This window comes from Bombus pascuorum, chromosome 12 (assembly GCF_905332965.1).
Source record: "Bombus pascuorum chromosome 12, iyBomPasc1.1, whole genome shotgun sequence".
Taxonomy (NCBI): Eukaryota; Metazoa; Arthropoda; class Insecta; order Hymenoptera; family Apidae; genus Bombus; species Bombus pascuorum.
Genome location: NC_083499.1, coordinates 10,629,206 through 10,652,613, shown reverse-complemented (window position 1 = coordinate 10,652,613; position 23,408 = coordinate 10,629,206). Strand labels below are relative to the sequence as shown.

Below are 23,408 nucleotides of genomic sequence, written 5' to 3'. Positions count from 1 at the left end.
CTGTCAAAAGAATCTACGCCCGCGTACACGGCATCTCCAGTCGATTAACAGGATTGATCGCGGGCTAGCCTCTCAGCTGCCGGTTCCGGATCCTATCGTTCTTCATCCGCCTAAAGTACTCGCGAAACATAGCCTCTAAACGGCGCGTGACTTCCAGCCCAGGAGCTGTTCTTTTTCATCCTCTTATTGGAGAATACGTCTATTGTATCCACCAAACCCGATGCAAGGATAAATATTTAACAAGCTCCGTGTCGTACTGTTACGTCAATATCCCAGAATGCATCCGGACGCATCCTTCCGGCCAGGAGGACGCCCAGCAGCGGGATGCACTCGATCACGTCGGGGCTAGGTCTGGCTCGATCGCGTGACGAGAAAAGAGACGAGCTCTGTGTTGCGTCGAAAAGGAGCACGGGATCCTTTCAGATATATTCAAAATATGCAGAGCAACGGCGCATCGCTCGGGCGAACACCGACAAAAGGTGTGCCAGCCGCGAAGCTAGAGGGAGGCCCTCGTTTCGTTTAGTACGGCAACGGGGGTGGAGGGCAAAAATAAGCAGTAAGAAAAGTGGAGGAGATCGTCGATTCTGTTTGCCCACAAAACGCCGTAAACACGAGACGATCGGCATTATGCAGTCGTCGTATACAGACATACAAACAGACAAACAGCCACCTACTACACGAGCAGATGATGAACCTTTTTCAAGATTTTTGGGATTAGCGACAGGCGGACATTACACGCGGGCCGCACGAGGAATCTAAGGGAACCGCAACGTCGAAGAAGCGCCCAGAGTAATTTGAGATGATGCTGTTCTTTCTCAGCTGCCATTCGGCAGATGTCGAAATTGCTTCATCGCGGAGACAATAACGCGAGGATAATGGATTTAAGTCGAGAACTCGGAGATCGATGTCTTCGTCGGATAGATTTCGGTTTGTTGGTTATGGTGATCGAATTGTTCGGAAAGAGGACATCTTATAGGTGTTGCTTAGTTTTATAGTTTTGCTGTTGGTGACGCGTACGACACGTTGCGATCTGATAATTTTTTGATAATTACGTAATGATTAATTTTGATAAAATAGTTGTATCGTTTCTGCAGACGGAAAATAAGATTTCGTTTGAGACGAAAGTGTCGTCGATAAAACGATTGCACGCTATGTTTATTTATTATCGAATAGTTGTTAATATTATAGTAGCTATTAGCCGAAGTATCGGACCGTGTTTCTTAAGTGCTAACTACGTTAGAATCGAATCGGAAGATTTATTGCTTTTCCGATACTATTTTCGAGCTTTTGTTATTGATTTATTAAGAACGAGTTAAAGGAGACTTTGACTAAAATCGTCAACCACCAGTTGATACGATTGTTTCATAACGTTCGTATATACATATTTAACTTTTAATTAAGAAAGAGAAATATTAGTTTTGTCTGGATGAATAGACACGTTGCATTATTCCGCAATTCAACCCCGATACTTGCGATAGCTATTACATTCTTAATTATACCGATGTACATCTTAGTAAATCTCAAGAAATAAATGCAGTATCGGAGCAAAACAATCCTACACAAGAATAAACACAGACAAATAGTTCTCACGATATTATTCATAATTCAAGTAGAAACAATGAAAGAGATAATCTCGAGTAGCCACAATCGATAGTGCACCTACACTACGTTTTAAGCTTATTCTTTACATTCTATTCCAATAAATCTCTCCTTTGTCTGCTCTCAAATAAGCACCAATAAATATTAACAACGAAGGGTGGTCTCCACCGTGAATTCTGAAAGAAAGGAACAGGCCGTATAAGAATCGCAACAAAGGACAATGAAACGGAAGGAGACTCGATAGCAGCCGAAGATCAACGAACCGGCGCAGCGAGCAGAAGAGAAATCTAGACCCTGATTCCGTGCTAGTAACGCCAGCGCAGGAAATTTTCAATACGCCCATGTTTCGCGAGTCTTTCGAAAAATCAACGATGCAACGGTTTCGTCGCATATAAAGCGGAGTAACAAACGGAAGTTACGAACGAGATTACTGACGAAACGCATGCGTGCCTCGTATGAAAAGAAATTTGCCGGGGAACGAAGCCGGGCTTGTTTCGCGGAACGCACAATCGCAGGATAAACCGAAGATATAATGACACGTATGACGCGGTAAAACTTCTGTGCCACTTCAGTTAACTTCTGAGGGATTGGCGGAACGAACAATCGCGGAATTGAAGTCACGGCGATCCTACGGCTGCTTCACCGGTTGACGTACCGAGCAAACCTGTTACGAGATAGACTCAAAGGATCTTGTCTGGTACGCGAATGTTTGCGTATATACATATATATATATATGTACCCGGTATCGAGTCGCAGCGCACCCTCGCCGTGTGGTCGCCTTGGTTGTCTCCCTCTCTCTTACTATTTACCATCGAAGAGCAGAGAGTTAAGGGAAAAAGAAAAGAGAGAAGGAGAACGAAGAAGAAGCGGCACGTAGGAGCGCAGCAGGAGAGGAACGAAGACGGGGACGCGCGAGGAAACGCGCACTGGTAGAAAGCAGTAAGAGGGCTCGGAAAAATGATAGAAGAAGAAAGGGAGACGTCGGACGGTCCTTTTCTACCTTCGACTCTTTTCTCCAGCGCTCGTTTTTTCCCCTTTGTCCCGAAGCACGGAAATTAAGAGACTTCTGCCGGTAGTCCAACCCCTTCGCAGGATCCGCGTATATACGGACGTGCAACGCACAGGCACTCGGGGCCGCGAATCTGTGACACGCACACACGTTAACCGATCACAGCGGTCTCTATCCACGGGACCATGTGCATGTGCAGACGTACAACAGGGACGCGAGTCATTGTCCGCGGACACCTGTGGACTTACGTGCTATGTACGATGTAGCCACTTACTTCAGAGCCCGCTGGAAAAAAAGCTCTCTTGCGCTTTTCTCCGCTTTTCACACCGGGCAAACTAAGCACCCTAGCCCTATGTCTACAAGACTCGTCCTCTGTCCCTCTTCAACCGTGCTATTCTTCCAACGGTGTGTCTTTCTCTCTGCTCTGGAACGCTCAAGGTTCTTAGTTCTCCCTAGCGCCTCGTGCTTCGTTTCTCACCCCCTCCCCCACTCCATCCTCTGTCTAAGTCTGGGGTGAGAAAGTCGTTCAGGGCGTTAAATCGTCTCTTCGGCTCCGCCGCTTCGCGCACCCGTTGCTTTGTAAACTGCCTCACCCTCTCCAGAATAAGATAATGCAAAGTGCAACGGCGGTGTGCGAGGTGCCTTACGTCACGCGACACACTACGTTGTCGTTTTATTTCTCTCTTTTCCACAGTGACGCTGTTTTTCCGTTGCCGTCGCTCTGCTTCCTTTAATTAAAAAAGTTATTATCTTGGAAGAAAGAGAAGCACTGGGCCGGGGCCGCGTATTTATTCTCTCGGTGTTTGCTGACCGTGCCGGAGCTCGCGAGCGACGAGCGATTTTTGCGGTAGTCGGACAAGAACCCTCGAGAACAGAAAAGATTGTACCAGGAACAATTGCGATATTATATTAGGAAAAGAGCGATTAATCAACGAAATTCTTTTGGACGAGACGATCGCGCCGCGCACCTGCCATGCGCTCGATTTATAGCGGCTTTAGGAGCTTCTTCAGATTATGCGACGTATTACTTCGATTCTATTACTTGGAAGCATTTCGCAACGTCTCTTAAAGATAACCTTCACGCCACCCTGAGTAAACTGCACCGATTATTGTAGGGGTGTGGGCTACCATCTGCTGTATGCTATTTGCAAGCTCGTACATCTGGATACATTGGCGTAATAACAAAGTTTTAGTACTTGTAGGAGAATGACTTAGGCAATGATAATACGAGAGATTTATATAGATCCTATACAAAATACGATTCTTTGATTCGATCAAACAGGGATATTGTTCAACGAACATCGATGCTGGCGATTACTTACGGCTCCACGCGGGAAGAACGATGACAAGAGAGAGATTCGATTATTAAACAGTCGACGAAAAAGATATTGATTCGTCCGAGAAGAAACGAACGAAACTTTCTCATCCTCGTCCCTGTTTAACGATGGATGTCGAAAACATCGACTGGCCGAACAAAACGCAGAACCCTCTTGACGCTGCGAAAAACATTATCCACGGTGAAGTATCCTCGGATTATCAGCTGTTGTATTTGATTAAAGGCAAAAAGCTATTGCTAAATTATCCGTAATATCTGTGGCAACGAGTATCGTGGACCGTGGAGTCTGCACAGTTTGAGAGGGCGATGAACGGCGAAAAAATTTCATGCACGCCTAAATGCTTGTGCACGAACGTAAATTTGCACAGGCTCGGACACACTCGTACACACGCGCGCTTCTTGTTCCTGCGTGTATCGACAGAGATAAAGAGAGAAAGAAAAAGCGTGAAATAGAAAGAGAAAGAGGTACGAGGTGTGCAGTCGATCTGGTTGGTCGGGGTAAAAACAAAAATCGAGGCCGAGCCCGCAGATACGCGGTTTTTGCGAAATTACGGGTCCCGCCTCGTACCTCCGTGCATTCCCGTAAATCAATCGCCGCTTCGACGTTCGTATATATTTTCCGTTAATTATTTTTATTCACGACTCCGCATGTAGAAACGCCCAACGCGCCCATCAGGGCCGATCTACGCGTCAACATGCACCACTCGGGGCCACTGACATATTCCACGCATATATATATATTTTATATACTCACGTGCGCACGCACGTATGTACATATTCGCGCACTTGTTCCTGGGATATACGTCGAATTTTTCTGGGGAAGCTCATGGAACGCGCGCCCAAGCCCTCACGCATCTACGATGCGACCAGAAAATTCTCGAAAGAATGGACGCATGGGCGTACGCGCATAATCTGCTATCTTTTTCTCTCTTAACTTTTTTCTCTCTGCTTTTTTTCTATTTTCTCTCACGTACACTCGTCGCTGACAGGCGTGCTTGTACGCGCGTCCTTTTTCCAATAGATGAGGAGAGGGCAAGGGAGACAAGGGGTGAGAGAGGATAGCCAGGGAGAGTGGGGCTGGTTCGTCAAATTTGCACATTTATTCGTTTATCGGCATACAATCGAGCTTAAACTCGGCCGAGTTCGTATGAATGCGTGGACACCGGCGGCGTATGTGCGTCGCTACGCACGAACTTCATCCCTTATTCATAACCTTTCGAAGGGCTTGATGGAGCTCCGAGGCTCGTACGCCGCACGGACAATCTCTCTTTTTCTATCTATCTCTCTCCAACTCTCTCCTTCTCTTGATTTTTTCTGTTTTTTAAACTCCACTCCTGCTCCGCTCCCCCTTGTTTTCATGCACGAGGTGGGGGCGGATCGCATTCCCCTGAAATGCTTCATTTGTCGCGCGGCATTGTGTAATTCTTGACAATCTTGCGCGTCTTTCGGCGCCGGTGCAGGTATAACTCGTGGTCGAAAGGGTGCAGAGAAAATCGTGGCTGGACCACGAGCGAATAATTTTTCGTTCGTAAATAAATACACCGCGTTTCAAAGAAATATCCATCGGTTGCAGTTATTATTATTTGCGACTTTTCCTCGAGCTTCTTTTTCAAACGCTTACGGCAACGCGATGATATTTATTGTCCGGATAGCGATCATCGATAGTCGTTTTCTAATCAATTCGTGTACCGTTTCGATAATTAGTTTTCATTTTGATCGACTGAGTTATCGATTTCAGATTTGCACGTTTCTTGTCGGATTTGTAAGTGGAGTGCTTTGGAACAATGCCCTGTTGTTTGGCATTGTTGGTTTTATCATTTGATTTTTGTAGTATTTGTTTTTATTGCGTTTTAACTGCACTTTGAGTTGTAAGTGCTGTGAAGTCTGACATTTGGATAATTCTTGCATTGTAGATTTCGTTTTATGTTTTCATGGTACATTGAATATCTAGAATTTTTTCTCTCTTTCAGACAAATCTTCTATTTTTTAACTCAATATCTGATACATACCGGTATATTATCCATGTTAATATCATTTATTTGTTTTCAGCTTTACTAAATATACTGATAGTTCTACGCGATAAAAAAGAGAAAGAGAAAGAAATTTCTAATTAGAAGAACATCCCGATGCTAACCCCGAACATTTGAAGACGCGACAAGTGTAAATATAGGGTAGGGCGTGCCGATTGTGTAACTTGTGGAGGGACGAGCACGGAGGGCAGTTGCTAATTAACGATTCAATCGCACACACTCGGTCGCCTCGATAGTTTAATTAATTCCGAAATAGTTGGCGGCGCGGACTAAACCAAGTTCAGTTTGGGAATGAACCTGAGCGCCACCCTCGTCAGGCATCCTGTGGTCAGGAGATCCAGCAAGAAATAAATTACCAAACTGCGCGCTGTTCCCAAGAATGTCCACCCTTCTTCCGAAACGTCGAACCGTTCGCGAAACAATCTCGACGCGGATCGAACGGTTCGTTCTTCGTTTCCCTCTGGTAACCGCTCCGATGTGATGGGGCAACGGCAAAGACGAGGCTCGATTGTCACTTCCGTTGGGGGAGGACCGAGCGGAACCGTGTTCCAGAAGAGAAATCGATTCGGTGAATGCGAAATTTTGAAACCGGGGAAACGAGCATTCGAACCGGTTTTTTTAGGCTTTAATGAGAAACAGGAGGCGAATCCTTTCTTGTGGAAATGAATAAAGAGACGATTATAGTTAAATATTAATTTGTAAATAATTGTACCAAGTCGTGGTATATGTTTGAAAAAAGGAATATTAGATAAGAATATTATATAAGGAATATTATAATAGAAAAAAGGAGAAATTTAGAATTTTCCAATTATGCGTGCTTATTGCTATAAATAATATGCAGGTTTGTGTGATTTTGTGTTAATGGTTGTAGAAGATCGATTAAAATATATTAAAAGAGACGTAGAATTGTACCATAATTTTAATAGTTTTTTTCAAGTATTATCATCATAAAAATCGTAGTTAATTATGTTAAGGTTATTCGGTGTATGTGGAATTAAAGAAACGCGTGGGTAAATTGTAAGGTATTGTAAGTATATATATTGTGAATATTAAAGTACAAAGTGTGGAATACAGCGTAAGCTGGTCCAGACCCTCACGCTAGCAATGTTACCCTGAGACTAAAAGAACCCCCGAAACCAACGTCGCACGTGTACCGCTTATGGTCTGTCATCGACGCATTCTTTTATCTATACGCTATCGATGACCTCAGCGCTTGAGAAAACCGAAGACCAGATGTAGAATTTTCTTAGAAGTGGCGATCACTTCGACAAATTACAACGTGTACTCTTAATGAAAATTTCTTACTAATATGCACATAGGATATCCATATCTATGGTAAATTATCAGTCACACGAACATCTATATGACGAACAAAATTACCTCTCGTTTAACAGAATTTTCTAACATATACTCGTTATCGAAGAACGTTATCAAAACCGTCACACTCGTAACTTGCCATGAAGTTGTCAGTGGTCGGAAAACGTGACCGTAAAAGAAAACGACGATCGCGAAGTTGGCCGGTATATTTGGAAAATTCGACGAGTAGCAGCGTGTGAGCTAGCCATGGTAACAAGGCGGGCAGTTTGAAGGGCCGAAGTTGGCCATAACACATGTGTATCATTACGTAGTTCGTGGAGTTTACCGAGTTTCGAATTTTTCCGGTATACGGTCGCAGAGTGTACACCTTGCCGTCAATTCCTCCGACTTTTCTCTCATACGTGGCCTTCCTCGCTACTGCCTGGCCCTTGCTAGAGCAATAGCGAGTCATAGAAACATTTCTCGTGTGTTCTGTGTACCCTTTGCTTTCGTGTTGGAAAAGTATCGCGGTCGTGCGCTACAGTTATCGCGTAGTTACACGATACTTGCACGGTCTCTGGTTGCAGGCGTATCTCCAAGCGGAGAAGTAGACGTATGGTTTAGGTGTTTTACAGCTTCTCGTAGCGAGTTCCTCGAAGCTTGCAATTTGGCGAACCATCGTCTTCTTTTTCTCCGTTTTCCTTTGTATTTTCTCCTCTGCTCTCCGTTGCTCTCGCTTTCCCGTCTTTTTCTTCCTCTCTCTCTCTCTCTCTTTATTGCGCAGTGTGTGTGTGTGTGCATGAGTTCCGTGACGGTCCGCTCCTTTCCGAGTCTGCCACACGCTTTTTTTATTTTTCATTGCGCCTTCTTTTGTTTGTCGCCTTCAGACTTTGTAACTACACACTATAGTCACTATAGGATCCACGACCGATCGCATCGGCCATCGCCGTTTAATAAAGCCGCAATAAAGGCGCTGCCTGAGAAGAGTCATCTGATCTACGGAGCGTAATTGCGAGTAATCCAAGTGTACACAACGCGTGTGTTTGCGCGAGCATCTATAAAATGCGCGTGTGTATGGGTGGAAGGAACGTGTGCGTGATGTCGTTGGGGCGAGCCTTTGTCAGCCAGAGTTGACGGTGATATTAGTTTTCAAAGTTTCCGCATACTGTTCGACGAAATCGACGAGCAACAGCTTTAAATATTACCAAAGTTGTGTAATACTTCGTTTCGATGGAAAAATTGATTTTTTACTCGACACCCGTGAATCGGTTTCGACAGCTATCTAATTGCCGTTTGTAGTATAAATACGATGATCTTTGGAGACAAAGTACGATTCTGTAAAGTTATTGTACTATTAATTAAAGATTTGAAAAAATCATTTATTCGAAGAATCGTTTAACCTAAAGACAATGTGGAGCGTGGTTACTTAATTAATATCGTTGTTGGTTATTAAAGGAAGCATGTACTATTTAAAATTGTGAAATGTAAAAGAACAGAAGATATGAGATGGAATTCATTTAATTGGAAAGTTTGTTAATAGTAATTTCATGTTGACAGATTAAATAGAAGTTATTAAATAAATAACGTTTCATCACGTTTGTTGTAATGTTTCCATTTGTAGAAATTCGCAAGCAGGACATAATATTTATGTAAATGCAATAACGCTAATGATAACGTCGTGTTTGTCAAATTTATACGATAAATTTTCAAATCTGCATTTCCTCCGGATCGATTCTTCGTTGGAAATTCATTATTTTATATTATTCATATCATTTAACCCTTTCTGGGCTACATTTTTCACAACAGCGAACAAAATTTAATTTTCAATTATTAATAATAAAATTACATTCTTTCTAAACGGACAAGATTTCTTCCCATGTTTGAGTAAAAGAGCTAAGACCAATTTTACCAGATATATCTATAGATAGATATATTTATCACGTAATTGATTAGCTATTCGTTTTTCTCACAACATCGTGTTACGACCATTTCCATTTCAATCAAAAATTACCAATGGAAAAAGTAACAAGTAAAAAGTCGAACAAACGACTCGTACAGAATCGTACAACATCTTGGCTGATTTCTTGAGTGGGAGCGGAAGGGTAGAAAAGTTGGAAGCGTGCAGGTTAGCGGGAATCGGGAGGAATCGGGCGACCAACGAAACCGAGACAGTCTGCAATAATTATCGGGGGTCTCGGGAAAGAAGAGAAAAAAGGAACGGCGAAGGGAGAATGGAAGGGCAACGGGAAAAGGGACAGAGAGGTCGGTGCGCGCGGACAGAAAAAGAAAGGAGAGCAGAAAAGAGAGGAGAGCTGCGAGGGACGATGAAAAGTTTGACCGGACGCAGCGAGCACAATGCACCGTGGTCCACCCTCTCCGCCTCCACGACCGATCCACCCCATAATCCCACCCACATTGTACGACCAATCAATATTGTTTTATACCGCGAGTCATGAGACGAGCTGGCCCGATGGTTCGACCGTTCGATGCTCCTCTCTTTTTCCTGCAGCTGCGGATGCAGTCGCTGCCTCTCCTCTTTCTCGTGCTACCTAGAAATTCTATCGTATTCGTTGGATTTTCTTTCACGATCAAACGCTCCCCTCTCTTCATCCATCCGTTCTTACTTCAGAACTCCAAGACTTCTCGAAGCCAGCCAATCAAAGCATCATCGTTTTGTTTCGGTTTGATCGGTGCCTGCTGTTCGAAAACGAGTTTCACTATGCTCGTTCAACTTCTTTCTATTCGCCAACCCTACCCATTATATCATTTCTTGATTTCGTGGTTTCGTATCGAACTACGCCTCCTCGGTTTATCCTTCGTCTCATTGATACGCTCCTTATGCCGCGGTTGCCTGTTTGAAATTGCAGACTTCATTGTTGCGTTATCGTTCGAGGTAGAGAGCGTTATCCAGGCCGAGCGAGAAGAGAGTTCCATAAAAACCGGAGATTCCGATCAATACTCGTGGCCAGGGGGCCGGACGGAGGTGGATGGCGGGCGAATGGAAAATATCGTAAGCGATCGGACGACAGCTTTCCGATCGGGCGTCTTGTCGCGCGCGCCACGCAGAATCTATTCAACGAATCTGTCCTTCGCAGCCGCACAAAAGCGAAAGAAGATGCGACGGACACGCTGACTAGACCCGATAGATCGTCACTGCGTTCAGGTTGTGTTTTCATCGTCGTCGTGTGCTCACGTGCAGAGATTGCGATACCAGTGACAAGACGACGCGCAAGAGTGGCGAACAATGCGCATCCGTTTAGCCTTCGCTCTGCTACGAGGAGAATCCGTTTCGTCCGCTCGAGGACACGCTGATTCAGGATTATTCTCCCTTTTTAATTATCTCCGCCGCCTCTCCATCCCGTTGCCTCGTCGACGTCGTCATCGCCGTCTTGTGTAGTTCAGTTCGCAGAAACGAACAGAAAGTCCGGTTCACAGCGCGATAAATCATTTATCTTCGAGAACACGCTTCTTGGGCAGGAACCGGAAATATTGCCGGACGATAGCGTCGGGCGGTATCTTGCAAGACCCGCGGCGATATATTCCTTGACCGCAATTGTTTTTTACACCTACGTTTTTCTGGATTTCAAAGAAGGTCCTCTTATCAAGCTCATTGAAGCGAGGAAGGGCGTACATGTGACTTTTGATCGTATGAGAAGATACATGACTAATTGATTCAATATATCTTTACAAACAGTATTTTAAGGGAAGATGTGATTACTAATATATAAGATGAATTTTATCGATCATTTAATAATTTTAATAATATATAAGATGAAGATAATTTCAACATTTACATGGAAAAGGTAGAAAGAAGGAAAGAAAACCCAGTACTTGAACTCAAATAACACATGGTACGTAACTTAGCTATTGATTAAACTACAGTTTTATTTTGATAAATAAGAGTCTTTTGGGTATCGTAAAAATTTTACCATGAAAGATATTCTCCATTAGAAGCAAACGAGTAGATATATATGTGTGTATGTGGTTACTAAAATGACGGATATTAGTCGAACGATAAAGACAGGGATAAAGAATCATCTTCACGTGTCCGTCACTGACGACTCATAAGCCTCCGACCACATGACGCACGCGTCACATAATCTCCGTTAAGAGTGGAAGTGCAAGTGCATGAGCGAACGTACTTCTGCCCCATACCAACGACGCAATTCTCCGGCTCCCTACCATCCAAACATACCCTCTGCATCTATGTAAATAGGTTCTCCACCCACGAACGTAATCTTCGTACGACGTTCATTATACCGTGATCTAAGCACTCTAGTTTCACCATTTACCACCGCTCGTAGCTCGTCCGCGTGCGTGGAAACCGTGACACAATTCTGCCGCCTTTCTCTGTACTTTCTTTCCACGTTTCTGTTTTTTTCTTTTTCTTTTCTCTTGGATTCATGATGGTTAACGATCTGTAGAGACTTTTCAGGGATGCTAAGTCGATCGTACGGCCACGTCCAATGCGAATTCTAATTTTGAATAAAGCGAAACACGTTGATTTCGATATGGATTCTTGTACTTCTTCGAGTTCTGCTTTAAAATTTATCAGCGCAAATATAACATTCTATGAAAAATTCTAAAGTTTATCTGGAAGGTTCTCAGAATTCTAGATGTAACTCGATAATCTTCAAAATTTTATACGATACGAATACGAAAGCTTATTTCCTAATTTCTTGCAAATATTCTATTCTATTTTCTGTATTTGCAGTTGTTGCGCATGAACAAACCAAAGAGAAGCAAGATCATTGACTACCCTCTAAGAAATTATTTCATTACGAAAAATTCTTTCCAATTACTATTGAAATTCATTTCAATTTCCAATCGACTTATAGATTTAATTTACGAAGAAACTTGAAAAGTATCTTTCAGAAATCTCAATTGACAAACTGTGACAGCAATAAACGTATTCGTATAAATACACCAAAACATCTAGACCAACGTACATGGTAGAGTTTCCGATGACTAAATTACAAATAGAGAATCAATTTCTCGTGTTGAAGAATTCTGCCAATATCTAACATGACCAGAAATAGCCATCACATAAGTGTCTAACTCTAGAGGTAGCAATCGTTCCTAGACATCTCATCCTCAGCAATAATACGTCCCCAAGTGGTCAGTAACTCGATATCGAGGCGGATGGGTACTCGAGGCCGTCCGCAAAAATCGATGCCTCCATCTGGAAAAGGACTGGTTGCAGCCAGACGGTGCGGATCGCGTGCGAACGGTTGCAGCGGGTGCAATTATCCGGATTCTTTATTCCGTTTGGAAAGTCGCGATTGGCGGGTAACCTGGTAACAACTGGAACCTGGTAGACTCGAATCGCGATCATGAGGGCCCAGTGAGCGAAGATCCGGCCCCGTTCGTTGGGAATGGGCGTAGAACAGCGCGCGGGAAACGGCGATCGCTCCGGAAGAACGCCGATCGTCCATTGTCGGTCGCCATTCTCAATGGCCATTCAGCGTGCATTGCCTCGCCTTCGTTTGCCGGCGATTCGATACACTTACACACGCCTTCGCAGATTTACCGTGATTCTCTAGTGTTCTCGTAAACGGTGACGAGCCGTGATGTAAGAGCTCCACCTAGCTCGGGAAATTATTCGTGTTCTCCGAAGTCGAGGTAGCCTTCGGCATCCGGTGTTGCCTCTTTCTCATACCAACCGCTCCGACTAATTAGCGACCGGACACCCGGGAAGTTGTCAAGGCTTTCGTATTTGTTGCGTGATTAGAAAACGCCGGTAATTCGTGGTTCTTGATTATTGCCAATGATAGGGATTTGCGACTTATGTCTTCTGTCGACGTTGGTACCTAGGAATTTGTCACGTAACTAGGTGGCAGTTGCTTGGACAGAGATACGATAAAATCTGATTTGCTCCATACAATATATATTTCAAGAGGCAATTGTATCTTGTAATAAACTTCAACGTGTTCGATAAATAATGATGGATTGTAACGAAACAACTACGACGGATCGTCTTTTGTTTCTTCAAGTCGTATCGATGAAATGGTCAACGTACTTTTGAAAGGATTAATTTGACAAACGTCGAAGACGATTTAATCAACCGATCTGTAAGGTTCACGTCGATGTCTAAGCAATTCTTAAAAGTTCTCCAAGACGCGAACAGTCGATTTTTCTCGATAGAAGGTCTAAATCGCTCCAGTGATGGAATTTTAATTACAGGTTCGATTATAGCTGTTTGTTATGGAAAACGTACCGACACAGCAATTTTGCAAATCGGGTAGAAATTTCAGAAAACCATTAACCCTGTCGACTGGTCGAACGACACAAAACAGGGGATGCGTTGCAGGTATTCACACATATCGCTGTTTTACGATACATTTCGAGTCGAGGAACAATGGAGGTGTAAATCGATGTATTTTGATATCAGAAATTGCGATCAGAGCAAGGTCGTGTGCCGTTCAACGAACCTTTATATTCACGTTTAGGGTCATTGTCAAATTTCACACTCGATATTTATTATGTGTCCTGTGGTATCAATGATCTACCAACCCTAGCATTTTTCCTTTATACTTAATTACCTAGCTCTATAATTCAAGCTATTGTACAATAATTTGCCAGCTACGTAATAGCACATGGGTTGTAGCCTTCGCTGTTATGGCATTCAAGTTTTTCGTCAAGTATAATTAGATAGCTTGTAATTTGTAAAATCTATTTGCAAAATTTTATTTGCATTAACGTCAAACATGTCGATGTTCCTCAATCGCTTCAAACGACCCGCATGGAGTAAAACCTGTTATTTCTTGAACACACAGAATCGTTTTATCGATATTGTTATTCAATTAATAAATTTAATTACATATTAGCGAGGTTATATTGGACGAATTATAATTTACCTCGATATTGATTAAGTGGTCGACATTCCTAATATTTTTCATTAATTTCACACAACTCTTAATCACAGTTAACATTTCTCCTTGTATATTACAACCATAATTCTCATCATCATAATCGTGAATCCATTTTTATTTATATTTAGAAAGATAGAACCCTTCTGAGAGTTCGCTGAAGTAGACAAACAAGATCAAACTATTCGCGTTACAGGGACCATATTCTGATGCCGATGAACGATGTATTAACATCACCTAACTTCCTTCAAACGAAATAACGATCTTCGCAATCGGTTCAATGATCGACAAATTAATATTTTCGCCATTATAATCGGTGAAGGACCTCTCTCGATCGGCGATCGCGGCCTGTTTAGTTTGTCGTAATAAAATTTGCAATGGTTTCCGCCGCTCATATACATAATCGACGCGAATCGCTTTTATCGCCCCCGCATACGCGCGCGCGCGCAAGCTCACCGCGTTAACGATGCTTGACGACGCGTAAAATCAGGGGTGATAATTTGGAATTAACCGAATTAGTATGTTACGGCTTTGTAATTGCGTTACATCGTACCGATGGTGCACGGCCGTAAACCAGATGAAAGAAAGTGTTTGTGAACTCGCTCGCGTGGCGAATTGTCACTTTTGAAAATACGATCGATCGAATATCACGCGGTCTCCTCCACGTCACGACCAGCATTATAAATTTAATCGTTTCGTTAATGTTTTTCAACTGCCCTTTTATCGAAGTCACGCTTCTCGCTTCGATTCAGACGGTGCTTTCTTGAAACCGAGCCAATTTCTGATATCTCCGAAAATGAGAATGCTAATCGAGTTCGAGAACGACTACTTGTGGTTTAGAAGCGAATCGCACAGCGTTCGAATCCTTAACGAGAGTTCGAGAAATTTCACATCCGTCGAGGTTAATCGAGGGTGAACCGTTTCATCTTAAACAGATGTCGATCTGGAACGGGAAGTTGTGACTAAACTTCAGTAACTTGTCGTAACTAATCGCTGCTCTCTCCGTGATCTTTGACAATTTACGTAGTATCGTGTAAGAATGACCAAGTGTGATGCGATAATCGTAATAGTTAAGCATGCAATTATGTTAGCATTCGAAGATGAGAATCGATTGATTATAATTGTTTGTTCAACGTGGTTATGATTCTTCTTATCATAGGTTTTTGGAAAGATTTTGTCAACACATTGTCTTTTTTCGGTACCAAAATCATCAAAGTGGTCCAAACGATGTGTTTCAGATTTCCTTGTTTTACATTTAGTAAAAATATCCAGATAGTTTTGATAAAACAACCGTTGAAAAAAGGTATGTAATTGCAACATCCTTTTCTCTTTTTTCATTTCTAAGTTTACCATTGTTTATTTCACTACAGGAACGAAGAAACATTCTATTTTCTAGCGCTAAAAGCAGCAATAGTTCAGTATTTAATTCTAACTGGATGCAATTATTTCATATATTATTTTATGTATGTGTAATTGTAATTGCTCTGTAATTACACAATAATTCAATAATATGTTAAAGAAGTATTATTATCCTTCAAACGAATATATAATTTAATTCTACAGAAATTATTACCCATATTAATACCTTTGCCATTGAATATCGTACATAATTCATTAAGTTAAACATAATGAGTCGAGATATTTAGTTTCACTTTCGTTTGTTCGAATTTTCTGTGTAAAGTTATTTATTTCCTGGATGAATGAAACATCGCGCTTTGTACATCTATCGTTCGTAATCCTAAAACTGAAAACATATTAAAATATCAAGAAAATGAGGGAGTTTCTGAGAAAAATATTTATAAAATGATATGACGAATTGATTCGGAAATTTTAATTCTAGTATTTTAATATTACCCGCTTTTTTCTTCGTTCTTTTTATATTTGCACAATGAATAAAAATGTCATAATATTAATTCAATATTTTCACTGAAAAATACATTGCTCACCTACTATATCCTTATCATGGAAGATTCAGAAAATCCCTTAAATAGAATATACATAGATATTCAAATAGAACTTTTTCTGGTAGCTTTATCTCGCATAACCTTTTTCAAGAATTTATCTAATCTACACCTGACGCAGTCACAAATTGAAACAGACTATTCCCATAAGAGCAGCACCAGGCACAATTCGATTCCCTAATCCACCACGGGAATCAACAGTGTACTCGAACACCACATTTATTTACATAGATAAACATCGCGAAATTATCCCCAAATAGACACTTTGCACATATACCGCGAACATATACCGGAACGGTTCTGCTAATAAACTTATCGGTAAATAAATGTGGCAAGTGTGATTTCCTTCCTCCCAGTTGGTTTTCCCCATTCTCTCGCCAATTACATATTTCTTACATCAGAGATACAACGACGGTAAAACGAGAGCCGCGTCGAATAAAAAATAGAATCGAACGTGAAATTTCTTCCCCATTCCCTCGCCAATTACATATTTCTTACATCAGCGATACAACAACGGTAAAACGAAAGCCGCGTAGAATAAAAAATAGAATCGAACGTGAAATTTCTTGCCCATTCCCTCGCCAATTACATATTTCTTACATCAGCGATACAACAACAGTAAAACGAAAGCCGCGTGGAATAAAAAATAAAATCGAACGTGAAATTTCTTGCCCATTCCCTCGTCAATTACATATTTCTTACATCAGAGATACAGCGACGGTAAAACGAGAGTCGCGTGGAATAAAAAATAGAATCGAACGTGAAATTTCACCGGAAACCATGGCGAGAAGCATCTCGGGTTGCGCACGAACCATTGTCCGTGCTTGCTTTCAAAAAGTCAACCAAATTAATTTCAATTGCAGACCGCGGCCCGGTTCGTCTCCTAGCAACCGAACGTTAGCGGAGAACGCGGTACGTGCTGGGAGCTGGGCGAATATAAATTGGCGCGGCAAACAACTTGCCGGCAAATTGTAATCGGTGAGCGAAACGCGAATGGAACGCATCGCGAGAGGAAAAAATATACGAGCACGCGGAAATATGGAAGGCCGCTGATCGTGGGATCTGTTTGCTTCCTGCGCATTAGCACGTTCACTGGCACTGATATCAGTGATCACCAGCATTAGAATTCATAAGGAGACACCTCCATTTGCCAATACATAGTTTGAATAAACCAACAAACGCCAACTCAAAATCGATCGAAATCGAATCACTTTTTGAAAGCTACTATAAATTCATGTTGTCTGTTACTAAAATACAGCTACTCCTCCGTGGAAGCTGCTTTCGGAAATATCTGTAGTTTAACTGATACTGTTTATTCGCATATACATGTATGTATATTACCATGCACTATAGTCAAATGTACGACAATTTACTAGCACTGCGTATATGGTACGAAACGAATCGTTCAACAATCACCGCGTTAAAAGTAGGCAGTCGAACAACGATATTTTTGTCGGTAAAAGATCGCGATTGGCGTCCACTCGAACGTATAAACAAGAGAAAAGCGAGGCGATAATTGAAACGCGAAGATCCTTCGACACCTCGTCGTTCCTTTAATCAGTTACGCTCAAACGAATCTGTCGGGTGCTTGGGGACTAGGAGAGAGAGGCGCGTTCAAAATTCATCAAACTGATTCTTATTTCTGCAAGGAAGGAAGAGAAGAAGGAGGGGGAAAGACCAGAATCCCTGGGCTTGTCGGGCTCACGAGTTTCTCTTGGTTACACAGACTCGACGGGCGAGGCACAAAGTGTTGCAGGGAACCACCTTTGATGTCGAACAATCGTGGATGATCGCGCTCGAAGGCGTGGAATTCGGCGCCCTACGAGTGACCACTCGTGGATCCGCGACGAGTGTCTCCATCCAAGGCAAAGGGAAACACTCTTTCCGTGTCGTTTGGTGGTTTCAACGCAGGTGATCGGTGTGCGAAGAGAAGGGGGGAAGGGGGTAGGGCACTGATTGTCCGGAGACGTTGGAGAGCGAGGTGGATGACAAGCATGGAACCGTGGAGAGAAAGAGAAGGAAGAGAGAGAAGGAAGAAGAAAACACGGGGGTGGAAAACAATTAAGGGAAGGCGAGGAGAGGACCGCCTTGTATGATAATGCGTTGTAACCTCCGGCAGAGGAGAACGATACGGTGAAGAAGGAGGTAGATGGTTGGAGATGACGGAGGTGGAGGAGCAGGTTGCCGAGGATGAGGCCGGATGAAGCACGGAATGGAGGGGCAGCCGCGAGAAGGGGTTTGGCGGAGGTCGTGGTTCTTACTTTGCATTCCTTTGTGTGTCCTCCTGAGCCCTCCATCTACCCTCCTACAACCCAGTCATCCTCCTCCCTCTTGAAGCTTGAACTAACGCCCGAGGTTTTAATGCACTTGTCTACTCCACATACCGTTCATAAAGACATATATGCCGTCTGTTGAACGAGCGGGCAGGAGGACTGATTCTTGGAAAGAGGAGTAGAACGAAGACAGAGAGGAAGGTGGAAGAGAGAAAAAGAGGGAAACAGATACGGTACAAGAGGGGGTGTGGGGTTCAGAGAAAGAGGGTGAAAAAAGGGAGACGGGGCGCGTGCGATGTACGAAGAAGCGAGAGACGGTGCCCGGCAAAAGAAGAGCGCGATGAGAAAGAGAAAGCGGAGAGCATAACGATATGAAATGCATTTTAAATTCTAAGCATTCGCTCCGCGTCATGGAAAGACCTCGGCTCTTTGCTTGCATAATCCTGCCCGGTGATGTATAAAAGTTAAAAAAGAACTGCGGAGAGCCAACGGGGAGGAATTAAAATGCACTGGTCGAATCAGAGACCTTTGCCGGATGCCTCCGCAGACGTAGGCCACGTGAACTTTCGTCCACGATATCCATCAAAGACGGAGACTGCCTCGGCGCTTACATCGCGCGATGTTTCGTATGAATAGTTTGCCTGCTTGTAAGAGGCAGGTGCTTCTGCGCCTGCAGGCTAAGCAAACTACAGATATAAAATTCAGTCGATGGATCACGTTGAGGAGAAGAAAAGAAAAGTTAAGTTTACGTTCAGAGTGTGATAATTTTAGAGGTATCGATTAGGAGATTGGTATATTTTCTCAAAGTATTGCACGACAAAAGTCCGCTATACGACAATTATATCGTTGATATTTACGTATTTATGACAAGTAGATGTACATATGCAATAACTAAAAAAAAGTGTGCACACACGAAGGAACACGTATACAGAATATTAAAAGCAAAGAATATACTGCTGCATTTAGAGAATAAAAACGTTCTTTTATTCCAGTTTCAATGCTTTATTTGTCCTTATTATTAATATGAATTTGCATAAATATCTGCGGTATAACAATAATAATAACAATAACAATATAACAAATTTGTGTATGTCAATAAATGTAAATTCTCTATATTTCTTTCTATCATTTAAAGTAATTCCTTTACATATTTTTATTTCAGTGTAAATTATGATTGACAAAAACCTGTATCGATCGTTAAACTTCGCATCAACGGTTCAATTACCCAGCGTAGTTTCAGTCAATAAAATTATAAAGCATCGTGCATGTATATTTACTTATAAACACCTGATAAAACAAGATCCGATTGTAGCATTTTTATCAGAGGATCGACAAAGTGACAAGAAACGAGAGCGCGTGCGAGTGATTTTAACGAGACGGCTGAAAAGTGGCCGAAAAGTCGAAAGGAACAGAGCAGACAAAAATATTGAAATATCCAGATTGAAAGCTACCTTTCACACGTGTTGCATTCGCTCTTCTGGCGTGTCAATGCGATACATATTTCATCGAATATAAATACCGTGTTCCCTCGTTTCTTCTCAGCGAGCGTAATCAATATGCATTCAGTTTCCTCGCGTTTTTCTGCTCGCTTAATTTCGCGCTTGTTACGCGGCCGATGATTTTTCGAGCGATTCGACACGGGGCGACACTTAGGAAATTACGAATGCACCGTCAAAGGAAAACCGCGCACCAGAATAGTCCTATTGTTTAATCATAGTTCGACTTACCTCTTGTGTCCCGGTATCCGCGCACCAGCCAGCTCTCTGTTACGTCGTCATTCGTCAATCTAAAGAACAAACGAAACGGTGAAAGAACGGTTAGTGGGGAAACGAATGTGTGCGTTTCGAGTGTGATTGTCGATTGCTTTCCTCTCATTTTCGAAGCGGCGCGGCGTGCGGAACGGGGGTTCGAAATCCGTTTAAACATTTAATTCGATGCAACAAGGTCAAGTGCAGCGGCAGCGGAATTTATAATAATTTCGATTTTATCGCGGCGCATGTTTCACCGACGGGCATAAATTAATTTCGATACTCGCGCGCCGGTAGTTTTAATGAATTTCAAGTAATTTCTATTAAATTGCATCACCTTCGCATTATGCCGTCACGTTCTGTCGGTCACTTCATATTAAAATCCGCAAATATTTATACAAAATAACAACAAAATGCGTTGAATGAAACGGTTGGCCGGGAACGGCCGGCACAATGCCGCTCAACAAACCAACCTGATTATCGAGCCTCGATCGCTAATTACCACCATCGGGGTTTTATTGTTCGTTTCAATTGTATATAGTATGGGCCAAGTTATAGCGTAGTCATTAATTAAGCTCTCGACACCAACTGTGTTTAAGTATTCCATACGATAAAAAGTTACCTACTTCGAACTTATGATATTACATTCATAAATAGAAAAGCAGCAAATAGACGTACCAATGCAATAAGTTTAAAACGAAAGGAGAAATTGTGATATAAATATAAATTTGTATTGGTCAGAAAGGTACTCCATCGTTTCAGGAGTTTGGTGAATATTTGATGTAAAACTGAGCATAGATTGTCAATATTTGTGGAACTTTATAGTTTTACAAACGTACCTAAAGAAACATATAAAACTCTCACGTGGTAACAAGATTTATTATTTTGAATTCAACTCTCAGAAAAACTGCCTTCCCTATAGGATGATCCAATACGATACAATTCGTTTGATTAATTCCGAAATTAACCGATTGAACGATAAACTCTATGATCTCTCTGTATCATCGTATCACTTATGTAATAACCGATGGAAGCATGTATAGCTTGTACGCGAATACCAACAGCCATGAACATCCTCGTTATCGACGTCATCGTCATCGTTCAAGAGGAAAAAGACTTCTCAGGAGAAGAAGGCACAGACGAACGAGTAGTTTTCTTTTAAAAGAACCGCGTGTTCATGTGCATATATATATATATGTCGAATACAATGGCGACGTTAGGGTCGGCCCGTGGATATACGAACTGGCACACAGCAGTTGGTCGTTTCAGAGGAGACGTACACGGGCGCACGAGAGACAGACAGAGGCGATGAGCGAGCAACGGAGAAATCCTTTTCATTCGGCGGAAAAAAGAAAACGGGCGCGAGATTCGCGCTTCATTCATGGCCAGGTCTATGGGGTGAAAAAGGATTTCTTCTTCGAAATGTAATTAGCATGTCTTCGCACAACGGGCCAGACAATGCTGCCGTTTAATTAGTATGTGTCTCCGTGCCCCGAGTCCGTGTCTTTCGTCGTCATCCCGTGTCCTTTACTCGCACACGTGTCATATACACACGATATACACACATATAATATGGAACACATATACATTTCTCGTGAGATTCGCTAACGAATCGTGTGTGCGTGTGTATGTCTGTAATTGATATATCGCGCGTGGTTCTTTTAAGTTTCTAGATTTTTAAGATACTTAATTATAACGTTATTTAGCTATCGTAGTCAATGATCTCTATCGTTATGCAAATTGCTATCTGGAGTATCAATTTATTATTTAAATTCTTGAGGAATTTTGAAATACAGTAACCTACGAATTAAGAAATTTTTAATGACCAACACTGCTCATTTTTGGAAAAGGTGACATTTACATTCAACTGTTTTACGTGTCATGAATTTTTCAGAGAAATGCATAATTAAATTTCACCATAGAGAGGTTATACAATTTTGATGCTATCTATTTCAGAATCGACGCATTAAACAATAATCGATGTTCGAAAACATGTATTTTTGTCTGTAGAGTAAAACTATATGAATTAGTACAGATTAATCAAAACTTCATCGCAACTTTATTGTTTGGATTTAATTCTTTCATTGTTGTAAATAATACATGTCGCTATTCGCTATCTTCCCTATAATTTATAACTCTACGATATGGTACAATTTCTTGCAATCTTAATGATAATCTTTCACAAAGTAATCTTTTGTATCATACATTTCTAAAAGCAGCCTAAAATAATACAACAGATTTATACAAATCTAGTGTTAAGTCCGGAGAATTTTTATCAATATTTCCACAAGTATGAATCTATGAATTGTATATCACAATATATTAAAGAATATACTAAAGAAAAATTTAACAAATTGGGAAAATTGCAATACTCGTGGCAAACACGGTCGAATGAAATGAAAGTTTGACTCACGTGGAAATTATTATTAACAAAATCTTGATGTATTACGGTGTCTTTCTTTCGCAAACGTGTTTTTTACAACAATTCACCTTCGTACAAACGTGAAACCAAGTCTGTGAAACGTCGCTGTGTTTATCTCGACAGAACAAAATGGAACGTACGTAATTCGACAAAATAATATAAAACGAAAAACGTTGTGCGTTTATTATTTCCTCATAAAACGAAAGAAACTTTTTGGAGCAACACGGATGCGTTCTTCTCTATTTTAACGAAGGCCAGTCCCGTGAATATGTGTTCCCACGGCTCGAAGACTGCGCTTTAATAGCGGACTCGAGCCGCTGGATACGTGACGCGATTGTGACGCATTAACGCGACACGTCGATTCGCAATTACCGTGCGAGAATCGGCTCGCATCCTCGAGACAATTGCGGAGGGTGACGAAGGACGACCAATTGCTACTGAGCCAACGGCAGAAAGCCACACGATTTCCGGGACGGTAATATTTAGTATCGTATGAAGCATCGTGCATGATCATGCGTCATAAGTATGAGCTTTATCGAAGAAGAAACACGAGAAGCTTTACCTTCTTTGTTTCCTTTCTTGATTTTTTATTGAATCAAGGAAGGGAAATGAACGAGAGTGAGGAAGAGAGAGAAAGAGAGAGTGAAAGAGAGAGAGAGAGCGAAGAGATGCGGTAATCGGTTTCTGGTCGAAATGAATATTAAAAAACATATTCAATTCGCAATTTCATCGCAGTCTTCCGGATCTTTCGCTCGAGTGTCGTTTCGTTCGAGTGCTCCTTTCAATGGGACGCATTGTTCGAAACGTAAAATGTTGAGCACGAGAGTTTTACTTTTATTACCGACGTTTTTTCGAAATTAGTTTC

The 23,408-nt window shown here is 42.0% G+C and overlaps 1 long non-coding RNA gene across 2 annotated transcripts in view; it reads right to left on the bottom strand.

Annotated features, from left to right (window-relative positions):
* The window catches only part of LOC132912671 (uncharacterized), a 116,966-nt gene that overhangs the window by 78,198 nt on the left and 15,360 nt on the right, over positions 1 to 23,408 (bottom strand). For both annotated transcript variants that reach the window (XR_009659252.1, XR_009659251.1), the window contains exon 2: positions 20,101 to 20,159. This is a non-coding gene — a long non-coding RNA (uncharacterized LOC132912671). The remainder of the gene's footprint in view (positions 1 to 20,100; positions 20,160 to 23,408) is intronic.